This window comes from Tympanuchus pallidicinctus, unplaced genomic scaffold, assembly GCF_026119805.1.
Source record: "Tympanuchus pallidicinctus isolate F22 unplaced genomic scaffold, pur_lepc_1.0 scaffold31, whole genome shotgun sequence".
Classification (NCBI taxonomy): Eukaryota; Metazoa; Chordata; class Aves; order Galliformes; family Phasianidae; genus Tympanuchus; species Tympanuchus pallidicinctus.
This window is the reverse complement of record NW_026294749.1, coordinates 7,178,861-7,193,645: the sequence shown is the minus strand read 5'-3', so window position 1 is coordinate 7,193,645 and position 14,785 is coordinate 7,178,861. Positions and strand designations below refer to the sequence as shown.

At 43.7% G+C, this 14,785-nt stretch overlaps 1 long non-coding RNA gene across 1 annotated transcript; it reads left to right on the top strand.

The window, feature by feature from the left end:
• Positions 1 to 279: 279 nt before the first annotated feature.
• LOC128087868 (uncharacterized) lies at positions 280 to 11,046 on the top strand. The gene is made up of 2 exons (XR_008210037.1): positions 280 to 348; positions 10,433 to 11,046. It is a non-coding gene; the product is annotated as an uncharacterized LOC128087868 (long non-coding RNA).
• Positions 11,047 to 14,785: the final 3,739 nt, after the last annotated feature.

The window sequence follows — 14,785 nt, the reverse complement described above, 5'->3', positions numbered from 1 at the left end:
AAGCATTTGACTTTCACGTTGGCTGTAGTAATGCCAGAATACCAGGCATTGAAGAAGCCAGGCTCTGAAATTTGAAGGTATTTCGGAGGATTTAAATGGGAATTAGGAGCCTGCCTTGCTCTGTGTTCTACAAACTGCTGAATCATAGCCTGAACCTCTGATTGACCACCTGAGGTGAGCCATGAGTCAGCCCTGGGAGCACAGGTGAGGGCAATTCATCTGTGCTGCTAGAAGAGGTGGAGCGTGGCTCAAGCTCTCCTAGACCTATTTAAGAGCTGATCACCAGTAGGGGAGGGTCTGTTTTTGGAGATCTCTCCTTTGGAGTTTTACAGCAAGCACAGGATACGGGTAAGTGCTCTATCTGTTATCTTTTGGTGTAATAACCTGCTTAGCCAAACTCTCTGATATATTTCATAATTATAGCATTGATTATACAAGGGTAAACTGCTCCAGATCCTCTAAAGCTTACTATGCTGTGCAAATGGCCCAGTGGCTCAGGTTCCCAGATTGCTCAGCTTTGAAAGACCACAGTGTATTGCAGCCTTGCTTACCCACCTGTATCTTCCTTGAAACAGTGTAGGGACTGTTGTGTGCACACCTTCTGTCTCAGCATGCAGCTGGGACTCAAGATTCACGAAAGCATCATTGACAGCGTGCATTGCCACTAGTAAGAAGTGGATGAACAAAAATATTTGGAAAGACTGGAGGAAGCTGAGAAACTTGTGAAGAACAGGAAAGGCACTCAGAAGAAAAGAGAAACCTATGAAGATGGTCAGAGAGACCTTTTCAAATTTCAGAGACCTATTCCTGTCTGACTGTGCAGATAGACATTAATTTTCTGCAGTGGAAAAATTAGTGCAATAGCAGACCAAAAACCTAAATATAGCTGCTTCTACACTTAGTTACTGTGTAATGCAGTTTGCTGATGGTTGCCAGAGAAACCCATTTATGCTGTTGAACAAAGTTGTGCTGTCCCTGCTTTATCCTCTCCCACATAATGAACTTTTAAAAAAAGTGAAGGTTTAGTACAGAATTGAACTACTGGGAATGTGCTGCATGCAGAAGCAGTAAGTGTTTGGATGTCAACTGCGTGCATGTACTTTTCCATTGTGGAGCGTGGCATAATTGTTCAAGGTATCTTTCTATAGTGCTTGAGAAAGGCAGTGTTGTTAGCACTGTCTGAGCTCTTCTATCAAGACACGCGCTCAGGTATGGAGGTGGATGAGATGTACTTTCACAACACTCTTGGCAGAACTTTCACCCATCTCTTAAATTTGAACTTTTTAAAAGTTATGGGATGTTTAACTTGATGACGAGTGATGGCATCAGTAGGCAAAGGAAGGACAACTGATATTGTCTACCTGGATTTGTGCAAGGCCTGTGATGTGGCCCATAACATGTCCTTATCTCTAAATTAGTAAGATATGGATTTGAAGGCTGGACTATTCAATGGATAAAGAAGTGGTTGGATAGTCATAGGCAGAGGGCAGTTGTCAATGGCTGTCTGTCCAGGTGGAGGCTGGTCACAGTCTCCCAGGTGTCTTATGATTGGTGTTCTTCAATGTCTTTATCAGTGATAAATGACAGGTATAGAGTGTATCCTCAGTAAGTTTGCTGATGACACCACTCTCAGTTGAAACGGTAGAAGAGAGAGTTGGTGCAGTTGAAACGATAGAAGAGAGAGGCATCATTCTGAGGGACCTGAACATGCTTGAAATGGGGGCTGATGAGGTTCAACAGGGCCAAGTGCAAAGTGTTGTGCTTGGGTTGAGGCTATTCCAGATATGGGAAGAGAACTCGCTGAGAGCAGCTTTGTGGAGAAGGACTTGAGTGTTCTGATGGACGAAAAGCTGAACATGAGCCAGCAGTGTGCTCTTACATCTGGGAGGAACAACTGTATCCTGGGCTGCATCAAAAGAGGGGTGGCCAGCTGGGAGAAGGAGATGATTGTGCCCTTCTACTCTGCCCTTGAGAGACTCCGTCTAGAATACTGTGACCAGCCTGGGGCCCATAGTGTGGGAAGGATGCAAAGCTGTTGGAGTGGGTCCAAAGATGATCAAATGGCTGGGGCACTTCTCCTATAAAGAAAGGCTGAGAGAGCTGGGCTTGTTCAGCCTGGAAAAGAGAGAGCTCCAGGGAGACCTCATTGCAGCCTTTCAGTACTTGAAGGGAACTTACAAGCAGGAGGGGGACCAACTTTTTACATGAACTCATAGTAATTAAACTAAAAGAGGGGAGATCCATGTAAATGTTAAGAAGAAATTTTTTACTCAGAAGATGGTGAGGCACTGGGACAGGTAGCCCAGAGAAGTTGTGGGTGCCCCATTTATGGAGGCATTCAAGGTCACGTTGGATGGGATCCTGGGCAACCTGATCTAGTGGTTGGCAATCCTGTCTATGGCAGTAGTGTTGGAACTAGATGATTTGCAAGCCATTCCAACCTAAGCCATTCTATGACTGCACACTTTTTCATGGTGTTGATCTCTCTGAAAGGACTGGAAGCAGACAGGCTGGGAACCTGAACTGAAAGCACTACCTATATCCTCCTATGTCCTTGGACTGACCCTCCTGAGTGCTGCAACCCAAACCTGACTGACAGAAGATCAAGACTGCAGTATCCATACTGAACTGTGGGTCCTGTGCATTAAGATTCAGTGTGATTGCCTAGAGCACAAGGGGAAACAGGCAGGAGTTCTGTAGCCTGGGTAGCAGATTAGTAGAATAGAACATAGAGCTACAAAATCATGAGTCTCAAACGTAGATGTGGAATAACTGTTCTCCTCTGGTACAAGGAGTAGGGTCCATAAATAATTCTGGTCTCCAGGTATCATCCAGGCCTCTTCCCTCACTACCACTTCTTGTCTGAAGGAACCATTCAAATGTATCTTCACTTTTAATGTGCTTGATTTCTGCTGAACTTATACATTGTGCAGTTACTTGGTCACTGAAACTAACCTCCAGTTTCTCATGCTGCTCCTTTCATGGAATGGATTTTCATGTTGGGTTGTGGACTGACATTTGTTATTCTTGGTCAAGATGAAGAGCAAAAACTCAGTCCTCTGGTACTTGCTCTCTGTAAAGCCCTCTAATTAACCCTGTGAAGTTCATGAAGGTCTTACAGTCTTTTAAGAAGCACATCCAGGATTTCCCTTGGGATTTCCCCTTTTAGTTCTGGAATTATCTCAGTTTTATTGTGTATTGATTAACCAAGGCATCAGTCTTATGAAAAAGCTTTCAGCAAAGCAATGAACAGGGAAGGAATTACACTGAATAGCAACAAGGCTTAAAGCATGGCTACTGAAAATAAGAAGTATTGATCTTGAGAAATATTGGCCCTATCTGGGGGACAGCAGAGCCACAGGGAAGAAAAAAAACAAGGGGCATGGTATCAGCTCGCAGCAGAAGCTTGTCTTTGAGATGGGAAAAGCCAAGTCAGAGGGGGGAGTGATGGTAAACCAGTGACAGCACTCATCTAGGGAGAAAACAAAACCAAACAAGATAAGGAAACACCATGCACACATGAAGCCAATCTGCTGAGCAGAGAGGGCAAAGTCACTTAAATGATTTGTGTGCTGCAGTTAATGAACACTCACAACTGGACAGGAGATCAATAGCAGTGACAATTAAATATTGAGTAGAAGGAAAATGATATGGAAATACCATGACCAGACTCCTAGAAACATGTGAATGTGAGGAAAGGAATTGGAAACAATATTTAGAGAGCTCAGTGCTTCAATTTTCTCTGCCCTGTAAACAGACATATTTCTTCCAAAAGGTATCTTTAAGCCTTTTTAAAATAGTCTCAGATGTTTTCCTTGCTACTGGTCAACTGCTTCCTATGATTTCTTTCCCAGAGCTCTCCCCAAGCCTCCCTGTATTGGTTGAAAACATAGAAATGTTGAAGAACACTTATTTTTCACACATTTTCTTTCTCGTGGAAGCAGTATTTTAAACCCGCATTTTGAGTGCTTGTTTCATACTCTTTTCTGCCTAAAATGCCATCTCACTTTTTCTTCATTTCTCCTTCATACTTTGACTTCTACTGGTACTTCATTAGAGTTGTCAGGCACTGCTGTAGCACTGATAATCATAATAGAGAGCAATGCACAATTCCAGGACATGTTCCAGTGTCCTTTTCACCTCAGCAAACGTGTGCAGGCAGGCAATGATACACTGAAATGATACACGTCTACTCCTAACTGCTGTGGTTGCCTAGCTTAAAAAAAAATCCTGCCTTCTTTGTGTTGTTGTCTCTCTGATTACTGTGGCTTTCATTATCGCATTTCTTTCATCAAGGCTTCCGAACTCAGTTGTTAATAGTACTTTCCTCCTAACTTTCTGGCTCTCATCTTTTGTGAACAGACAGTAGCTGTTCTCTTTCAATTTACAAAAGTACAAAAGGTTTCCATTGGCTTTCTGTGCTACCTACACACTTAGAAAACAGAGCAGGGAGGTGGGCTGCACGTGATCCATTAACAACCATTCCCCTTGCAAGAGCCTTTATAAAATAATAACAATAATAATTCCATGTGTGATGCTGACCACAAATAAATTTGCACTTCACAGCATCACCAAATTTTGATAGCAGGCTGAGACAGTCTCTTTTTGCAGCTGTACTTTCTCTTGCGGTCATTGGTTCAACTAGATTCAACCACAGCCAAGTTTCAGCAAGTGCTAGCCTAAGGGGCTGGTTTTAACAAGGGCTCTAATCCTGTTTTCTCAATGATGAGGTAAAATAGGAGCATATCTCAGGCTGGGGAGCCAGCAGTATACTTCTATATATGTGCCCCAGTGGAGGCAGAGCTCACCTTGCTGCCTTGGCCCTAGGATGGAGCCAATGCATGGCCCTGAGCAGTGCACATTGTCAGTGCAGCTAAAAATTTGATAGCCACAAAATGTGGGTATACACTAGTGGTAGTGTCAAGGGCTGGGAGATGAAGCCTGCTGGCAGAGGAATGGAGCAGGGAAATAAGGGATAGAGGAGAGGGTAATGGACTTAGCCACAAGAACACAAGGTTCCTGCAATGCTTAGGGTTCAAGCACTAGGGAAGACATAAGAAAGAATGTGGGTGCTGATCGCTGTTTTCAGTATCCTCCCACATAGCAACTGCTTCTATTGAGGCTTTCTATTGTGAAAGCACTTCTTTCACTGCAAACAAAGATGTAGCTCCTGGTGAGCCTTGGCTCCCAGCAGAGGAAAATACTATGCTTTGGTCAACAACAGGGAAAATGTCTTCATGCCTTTGCGTCACTGGTGTGCTGGAGCTGTTCTTCCCCATCACCTCAGCACAGGGGATGTCCATTACGTCCATGCCATCACGCTGGGGGTATGAGCCTTCACACCTCAGGGAGAGGAAGGTGATTGTCCCCCTCTGCTCTTGTGAGGCCCCCATCTGCAGTAGTGCTTCCAGGCCTGGGGTCTCCAGTACAGAAAGGACATGGAGCTCTTGGAGCGGGTCAGGGGAGGGCCACTGAGATGATCAGGGGGCTGGAGCACCTCTCCTATGAGGAAAGGTTAAGGGAGCTGGGCTTGCTTAGCTTGGAGAAGAGAAGGCTCCAAGGAGACCTCATTGAGACCTTCCATTACTTGAAGGAAACGTATATAAACAGCAAGGGCTGTTTACAAGGGTGGATAGTGATAGGACAAGGGGGAATGGTCTTAAACTGAGACAGGGGAGGTTTAGGCTAGATACTGGGAAGAAGTTTTTCACTCAGAGGGTGGTGAAGCACTGGAACAGGTTGCCCAAGGAGGTTGTGGATGCCCCATCCCTGGAGGCCAGGCTGGATGTGGCTCTGGGCAGCCTGGTCTGGTGGTTGGTGACCCTGCACATAGCAGGGGATTTGAAACTAGATGATCTCTGAAGACCTTTTCAACCCAGGTCATTCTATGATCCTATGTTTCTACGAGACTACAAAAACATGTGCTACTGTTTAGGGAAAAGAGCTTTCTGGTCCATTACTAAATGTATGCATCTTTCAGGATACAATGCTGGAACAAATATTATTAGTAGTAAAGTCATTGAAGAACCAGTGGCTAAGATGTTCAAATGTATCATTATTTCACCTTTGACAAGTTACTTTGAAATGATTATGTACGTGTCCAGGTCAGCTGTACTGTAATGTGTGTGAGAATAATGGTTGTAAAGCAAAATTACAAAAATGCCAAGTACTGTTTCTGTTAATCAATTTACACCAGCTGTTCTCATTATTGGTCAGAAAGTTGGTAATTGAAGGATCATTAAGAAGTGAGAATGTATCTTGAAATAAGTTCTTCAGCAAACAGTGTATTTTATAGGATTTCTTTATCTGAGCACCAGTTCCAATATTTATCAAGGCTGCAATATGCTGTGTATGTACAAGTCCCTCCTGCTCTCCTCTACAATTTACTGAGTGAACAAAACAGCTTCTTGGTAGATGGAATTTAATGCATTTACATGGCAAGGCCTCATCATAGAACTAAAACAGAGCCTTCTGTGGTCAAAACAAACCTTTAGAAAAGCTGTGCACACCTGTCAGAATAGTGACAGCTTGGCAGAGACACTGCAGAGAATAGGGTTCCCAGGGTCTCAGAGGGGTGAAATGCTGAAGATAGCTGGCTTAGAGAGTTAAGAGGAAGACATTGGGAGCTACTTTTTGAACACAGCTGTGGATTGAAACCAAATCCCCTGCAACGGGGAAGCTGGAAATTTGCAGAGATCTTTTTAAAGCATCACTTACCAGCTTTGCTCTCATAACTTAGCAAGCAACATGCCTTGAAAATGAACCAAGTTCTGGGTGCTGGGGCTTTTTTTATTTTTTGGTTTTCATCCTATCTTTCAACAGTTTCCAAAGCCAGGGGATATTCAGGACCTCCTCACCCCGTTTGCCACTCCACACCAGGGCAAACATGGTGAGCTCCAGCCAGCTGCTCACTGTGCATCCTTCAGCACTGACAGACCTCTGTATATGTGGTGTAAACACACTGACTGCTAATGCTCTGTGGATAAACAGCATGGCATTGTTTGGCTGTTATGTTATAACTGCAGTGGGATTTTGGAAACCCTTTTGGATATTTCAGGGCAGTATGGCAACAGGGAAGCACACAAATAGGGAGGTCTGCACTCTGCAGACCTTAACGTCGGCAAAGTGAGCTCATCTCTTTCCTATCCTCAGCACAGGTAATTATGCCCTCCCACTGCTTTAAACAAAAATACATTCTTCTCTTTCAAACAGTCACATTTTGATAACTCTTTTCTGCCCACCTTAGCTCATATCAATCAGGCTTTACGTAACAGTGGTATTTTGAGAAGTGACACCTACTCTGCAGAACAGCTATTAGCAAAGGCCAACCTAGAAAGGACAAACATGAAACGTTATATTCTGCCTATGGACAGTGTTTTCACAAAAAAACAACCAGAAGGAAAAGCTGGCCTGGAGGGAGAATTTGACACAGAGGGATCCTTAATAGTAAATAGGATTTCTTTTCTTGGAGCAATTCCTGGCCTTAATAATGTTTTCACTTTCAGCGTACTACAGAAGAGGGCAGTATAAACTAAGTGTTTTGCATATAGTAATAAAGCTTCTGTGGTCTCATTAGCAGCACTGAAATTTAAATTGATGTTTCCTTAATACCTTAAGGAATGATTTGTTCAAGAGCAAAGCTACTATATTAAATCTCCAGTTCATTTTCCAGAGGATTTTCTATCCTGACTCTTACAAAACAGAGCTAGAAGTCTCCTTTTGGTTTGCCTGTTCTGTAAATCCAGCATACGGTCTGCATGCAAAATGTAGACCTCATAAATGCTAAACAAGCAAAGCAGGTTCAGTAGTGAATAAGGTAGGAAATTGCAGCACAGAGCTTTTACTGACTCCTGGAGGGATAGGAAGCCTGAATCAGAAGAACAGCCTGTGCCTCCAGGGTTCTGCTTCTACCAGTTTTCATTTTCATCCATTTGTAAGGGTGCATGGAGCAGCTGAAGGACTCCTGATGAAAGAGCCTTAGACGGTGCTTTCAGCCTTTAAAAGTGCCTCTGTAAGTTACTGTTCTAGCATACATTTGACAGGACAGCATGGACAGGGAGCTTTAACAAGACTAAGTCCTACACTTCAGTCACAACAAGCCCATGCATTGCAACAAGGCTTGAGGCAGAGTGGCTGGCAAAGCTGAGCAGAAAAAAATGATCTAGGAGTGTTGACAGCTGGCTGAATGTGAGCCAGCACTGTGCCCATGGGTCCAAGAAGGCCAATGGCATCCTAGCTTGCATCAGAAATGGTGTAGTCAGCAGAAGCAGGGAGGTGATTGTCCATCTGTACTCAGCTCTGGTGAGGCTTTACCTTGAGTACTATATTCAGTTTTGGTTCCCTCACTACAAGAAGGACACTGAGGTCCTGAAGTGTGTCCAGAGAAGGTCAATGAAACTGAAATGTCTGGAGAACTACACTTATGAGGAATTGCTGAGGGAACTGAGATTGTTCAGTCTGGAGAAGAGAAGGCTTAGGGGAGACCTTTAACACTCCCTACAACTCCTTGAAAGGAGGTTGTAGCAACATGGTGGTCAGCCTCTTCTCTCACATAACTAGTGATGGGACGAGAGGGAATGGCCTAAAAAACAAGTTTCTTCTCAGAAGAGTGTTGATGTATTGAAACAGGCTGCCCAGGGAGGTGGTGGAGTGTCATCATCCCTGAAGGTTTTCATGGAAAGGGTAAATGTTGCACTGAGTGGTTGGTAGTTGGACTAAATGATCTTAGTGGTCCTTTCTGACCTTAATGAGTCTGATTCAGTGAAGGTGTCAGTCTAGTTTTCTGTTTAAAAATATAAGCATATATGATCATGTCTGCTTGGGTTGACCTCACCAGCACACAGCTGTAACACTGTCCTGTTTTAACACGATTTACCACTGCAGCAGCAGCATCACCACTTCACGAGCTGGAGACAGCAAGTGAAAGAAAGAGGCAATATTCTTAATCAACCTAACTGATACTATGAGGAAAATATGCAAGCTCTCAGTCTTTTCCTCAGGCCTTCAAGGAGTTAAGTTTTCATATTATTTTGTGTGTCTTCCTCTCCATAGCACTCTTTCCCTTACATAACAGTTCTGCTCCCCTTACATAATAGTAACTTTCTAAAAAATCTTTCATTGCTGATTTTTTTTTTTTTTAATGGTTTGAATCTCTCCAAAGAGAGATTTCTGTGTGAACTATGACAGGAAACATCAGACAGCTTGTGGAGGTTGTGTGTGCAAAAGGAAAGAAAAAGTTTCCTCTGAAAGCTGGAAGGAAGGGGATGAAATTACTATATATAACATCACAGGCTGAAAGTTGTAATTTGACATTTAAAGTGTACCCAGGAAGAAACTTGGATGAAATCAAGTTTGAAAATCTAACAGGAAACCACAGGGTCTGTAGGTGGGTACAATCTAATTGAGAATTTCATAGATGCGTTTAGCAGGGATAGTGCTCTAATAAAAACATCTATAAAAATAATTTTCTGTGAAAATCTTTAGGATTCAACAGCAGGAGAAGGGGAAATAAAGAGAGGCAGAGAAACGGGGAGAGAATCTGACTAAAGTAACATCTGCTGAAAATTGCATGTTTTACAATCTTGTGTAGGAGGACTCTAAACATTTAATGATGCAAACGTCAGACTCATATTTCAAGTGCCCCAAAGCATGAAATGTTCAGATGAAGAGATGGAGTTTCTGCCCATCTGTAGCAGAATCACACTGCTATTTATAGACTTGCTTTTCTTAAGTAACTAAAATGGTTTCTTCTCACCAACAGGCAAACCTATAACTGAATGTAACCGAGTCATCTGAATACACTGCAGCAGTCCTCACATTAAGAGGAAGCCTAAATCCTACCTTTTCACCTATGAGAGCACCTAGGTAGGCAGATAGTGTCCGAGTGCTGCCCTTTGGAAAACATTGCAACTCCTATAAAAAAGGCAATTTTGTAATTCTTGGAGATTTTCTGACAGTTTCCTCTGAAATTTTCCACAGCTCTGCCAAGCTTCTCCTCCTCCACTTGCAGATTCTGCTTGCTTGACAAGGAGGATCACGACAGGATTTGCTGGGGAGAGCCACAGAGAAGTCTGTTTTTAACCTACCCACACAGTTAACCTGAACGCGCCCCAGAAAACACACTATTTAAGTGCATTATGTGCATTTACTTTGTCAGCTGCTTTTCATGGGTGTCACTTGAGCAGTCACTGTATGAGCATTCTCCAGTTGATTTAGGTTTGCTGTGTGTGAAATCCCTATCAAATAGAAACAAAGTCTGTATGGAAGTGTGACCATCAGCCAAGACGATAGAAAAAACATCCACCTGACACTGCAATGAATAGAATACAGAGAGATTGTGGTTGTCCAGAATAGCTGAAATTGTGTATTAGTTTTGATTTTTGTGTGTGTGTGTGTGTGTGTGTGTGTCATGTCATGCCATGCACTTTTTCAGGAAGAAGAGCTGCATTATGATTGTTACCCTTGTCATTCCAGGAACCTCTTCAGGGCACCGATGGATGAGTTGGACATTGGCGTTAAACTGAGATTAAAGCTCTGAGGAGTTAGAAAGTGTTGGATAAAAATGAACAAGGAACACAAAGGACAAATCTCTGCCACTTTATGCTTTCTACGTGTGACACAGACTGTCACTAGGAGGCTGTTGTGCCACAGACAACATGACTGCTCTCATTTTCCCATCACTTAATCTCACAGCTTACATCTCCTCGGGCCTTGGAACTGTGCCTGTGCCTTTGCTAGTCTCAGTGAGACCTGGAAACATGCCTTATTCAGACAAGACAGAAAACGCCTAATGCTAGAAGTATCTGGTAGCGTCTCTGAGTTTAGGCAGCTGCTGTTCTCTGCAGGGGGGACTGCAGAGGGGACTCGGCTCTTGCTGCCAGGGTCTCATATCAATGTGGAAAGTCAGTTTTCCAGGGTAGGTCCCCGTGCCATGTATGGTTTCCACAGTGTTACTGGACAGTCGTGAGTGCAGCAAACTGCTTGTTTGCCATCATTGCTTCCCTGTTCGTGCTGTGCAGAGCAGTAAAGCACGTGGGTACATCTTAGGCTTCTTCTGCATGGTGCAGCAAGAGGGAAAAATTTCTCAGAGTCCTGCCAGACCTTGGCTTCAGTTATGTCAACTGGAGAAGCATTGGTCAATATTTTCCCAAGATAAATGCACATTGTACGTGTATGCTATTAATTTGAATGAATGTAAACATAAATGCCTGAATTTCTTCAAGAAGAACTTGCAGAGATTGACCCAGCCCTTCTGGAAAATGTAGTAGACGTCCCATTCCTCTCACCTGGATTTGAGAGAGATTTAAGATTGTGATCTACTAATCTTAAAGGGGACTTCCTTCTAACCAGTGAACCAAACATTACACCATGATTTGTTCAGTTGCAGCTAATCACTGGATCCATTTGTGAATCATAAGGCTCCTCCTTGATAACTCGAAGATCAAAGTTCCATGGCATGCACACATACTAAAAAAATTGTCCAGACCTTAAGGTACTTAAAAATCTCAGTGGACAGGAAGAGATAACTGACTGGCCATGTGCAATGCTGCTGGAAAAGGTAGCATAGGCATGGTGTCCAAGTTTGCACCAGGGAGGTGGGGAAGGAGCATGTGGGTGGCAACAGGTGGATGTTCAGCACATGCACACCACGTGTTATGCAAACTTGGGAAAAGAGCAATTTTCTTATAGGTAATGCAAGTGCAAGAAGTGCTCCTAAATATGTTTCCCGAATTATACACTATGAGTGGCTCATGCTGGTTCATTAGCAGCGACCCGTGGGGCTGCAGAGATGTGGGCCTCTGCTGCTTAGTATTTCAGACTTGATGATTAGTTCTAAGCAAAGCACAAGCTGAAGAAGGTATTCGTAGCAGCAATCGGCTTCTGAGGCACGCACTCCTCGTGAAATGAGATAGCGCTCACTAGAGGGCACCAACACCTCAGCTTAGCTCCAAGACTGCTGCGACCATCCAAAGGAACGGTTTGCAGATGATTCCCCTGCTCACAGCTAGGAATTAGCATATAAGGAAATAAAAATGTTAGATAATAACAGTAAGGAAAGTTTTTCATGTGAAAAGAAAAAGATTTAGGCTATCAATGAGGTTTCAAACTTTTTGTTCAAGAAGAAAACTTTCCTAACGTGCAAACTTTCAACACTGACAAAATAAATTGAATTGTGTGAAAGTCACTTTCAAAAGAAACACGAAAACAGAAAAGAGTAAAATTATGCAGTTAGGTATATGCAGCCTGATGCATCACAAGAAGTGAGATAATTACTGAAGAGGGAGGTGATATGGGACAAACAGTATGGCTTCACCAAGGTCCTGCCTGACCAATTTTCTTGCTTTTTATGATGGCATAATTGTGTCAGTGGACAAGAAATGATGTCATCTATCTGAACTTCAGGTCTTGATGTAGTGCCTCAGAACATCCTTCTCTAAAAAAGATATGAGAGAAAGATATGGAAAGATACGGATTTGATGTGTGGCCCGTTTGACAGACAAAGAACAGGTTGTGCAATATTGCACCCAGGGAGTGGTGGTCAGTGTCTGGATGGAGATCAGTGATGAGTGGTGTTCCTTCAGGCTCTATACTGAGACCAATGCTCTTTAACATCTTCATCAATGGCACTGACAGTGGGATCGAGTGCACTCTTGCTAAGTTTGTGGATAACACCAAGCTGTGTGGTGTGGTCAATTCCTGAAGGATGGGATGCCATCCAGAGAGACCTAGACAGGCTTCAGCAGTTGGCCCAGGTGAGGTTCAACAAATCCAAGCCTGGGGTCTTGTACCTCAGTTGTGGCAACCCCTACTATCAATACAAGCTGGAGGATGTAAGGATGCAAAACCCTTCTGAAAAGAACTTGGGGATACTGGTGGATGGCAAGCTGGAAATGAGCCAGTTATGTGCCCTTGCAGCCCAGAAAACCAACCATATCCTGGGCTGCATCAAAAGAAGTGTGCCAGAAGGTCAAGGGAGGTGATCCTGCCCCTCTGCTCCGCACTGGTAAGGCCTCACTTGAAGTAATGTGTCCAGATGTCCTCAGTACTGGAGAGACGTGGACCTGCTGGAGTGTGGCCAGAGGAGAGCCATCAAAATGAGGCAAGGGATAGAACACCTCCCCTCTGAGGACAGGCTGAGAGAGCTGGGGCTGTTTATCCTGGAGAAGAAAAGGTTTGGGGATATCTGAAAGCAGCATTTCAGTATTTGAAGGGGAACTGTAAGAAGGGAGGGGGTGAACTCTTTAGCGGATCTGTTATGATAGGACAAGTGGAAATGATTTTAAACTGGAAGAGGGGAGATTTAGATTGGATATAAGGAAGATTTTTACAGTGAGGGTGGTGAGTCACTAGAACAGGTTACCCAGAGAAACCCCATTGCTGGAGATATTAAAGGCCAGTCTGGACGGGGCTCTGAGCTACCTGATGTAGCTATGGGTATCCCCATTCATTGCAGGGGAGTTGGACTAGATGATCTTCCAAGGGTCCTTTCCAACTCAAGATTCTATGATTCTATGAAATTATTAGTTAAATGTATACCCGTGTTTTTCAATACACTTTGCATGGAAGCAACAGCCTGAACCTGGAAGGATACTGCAGGTGTTTCACACCCTGGCAAAACTGACCTACCTTACTATCTAGAAAAAAGCTGGTTTCACTTTTTCCAAGAGTGGCAGGCAGGCCCATCCCACCCTTCCATCCCCTTTAGCTCTGCTGTTCTCCACAACAGCCCAACCCAGTCAGCTCAGGACAAACTGCTGGTGCAGCCTCCCAGCAAACTTCCAGCTCTAACCTAAAGCACTGGGGTGCTCAAAATTGAGAGCCTAAAGACAGGCTCTCCTGAATGCAAGAAGATAGCAAGGCTGTTTAATCACCCAAAACCATGCAGCCTTAGCTTTGCTTCCTCAAGGATGTAAACATTTCTTTCTAGCAAGGCTTTGCAGTAACAGTCTTTCTCCTGGATTGCAGCTTCCTAAAGCATTCATGGGAAAGTTGATCATTGTATGATCTGACTGAAGGGGCTGTTGGCTCTAAGGGACCAAACAATGTGATGCTTAAAGCACTGGCTGGCACACAGGATACCAGCTCTGTACAGGGTTAGAACTTGAATCTGGATCTGGGCAGAGCATATCTGAATACCCTTTGCACTGCTTTGTCCTCATTTGGTTTAAAAAGTATCTCTGAGAGCAAAGAATTGGTCTATTGTATCTTGACAATAAAAAGATTGGAAAGCAGGACGAGGTATATTAAAAGTGTGAGAAAAAAAGACCATTGAGGGTACACATGAAAGCAGTTTTCCCACAGGTAGAATAAGGCAGCACTGTGCTTGTTCTGCAAGTCTTGGCAGGGCTGAGTGTGAGATTTGCTCAAAGCAGACCTGTATCATCAGAGACAGGTGGCTGTGAGTAAAAATCCAACTTCCCCGACTGAAACCCAATCATTAAAAAAAAAGTAGATGCTTATAAGGTTATTTGGCATTTTATGAGTACTAAGAGTTGACCATATTCCGCTAGAAGAGCATCCTGGTGCCCAACTCCCTGCATATTTAATATGTCAGGGGGACCCATCTCCAAAGCAGGCAAAGTAGTGGAAGGGAAGGGACAATACCACCAGGTGAGCTCTCAGCTTCTCACGATACTTGTGTTCATCTTCTCAAAACTATTTCCTGACCTAAAGTGTGGTTTCAGAGGGGGTTATTCATCTCACAAGTGCTGCTGAGTAGAACACTTTCTGGTACTGGTTGATACACTTCAGGGAGGAGATGGGCAAGGTGAGCTGGGCTCAGAGC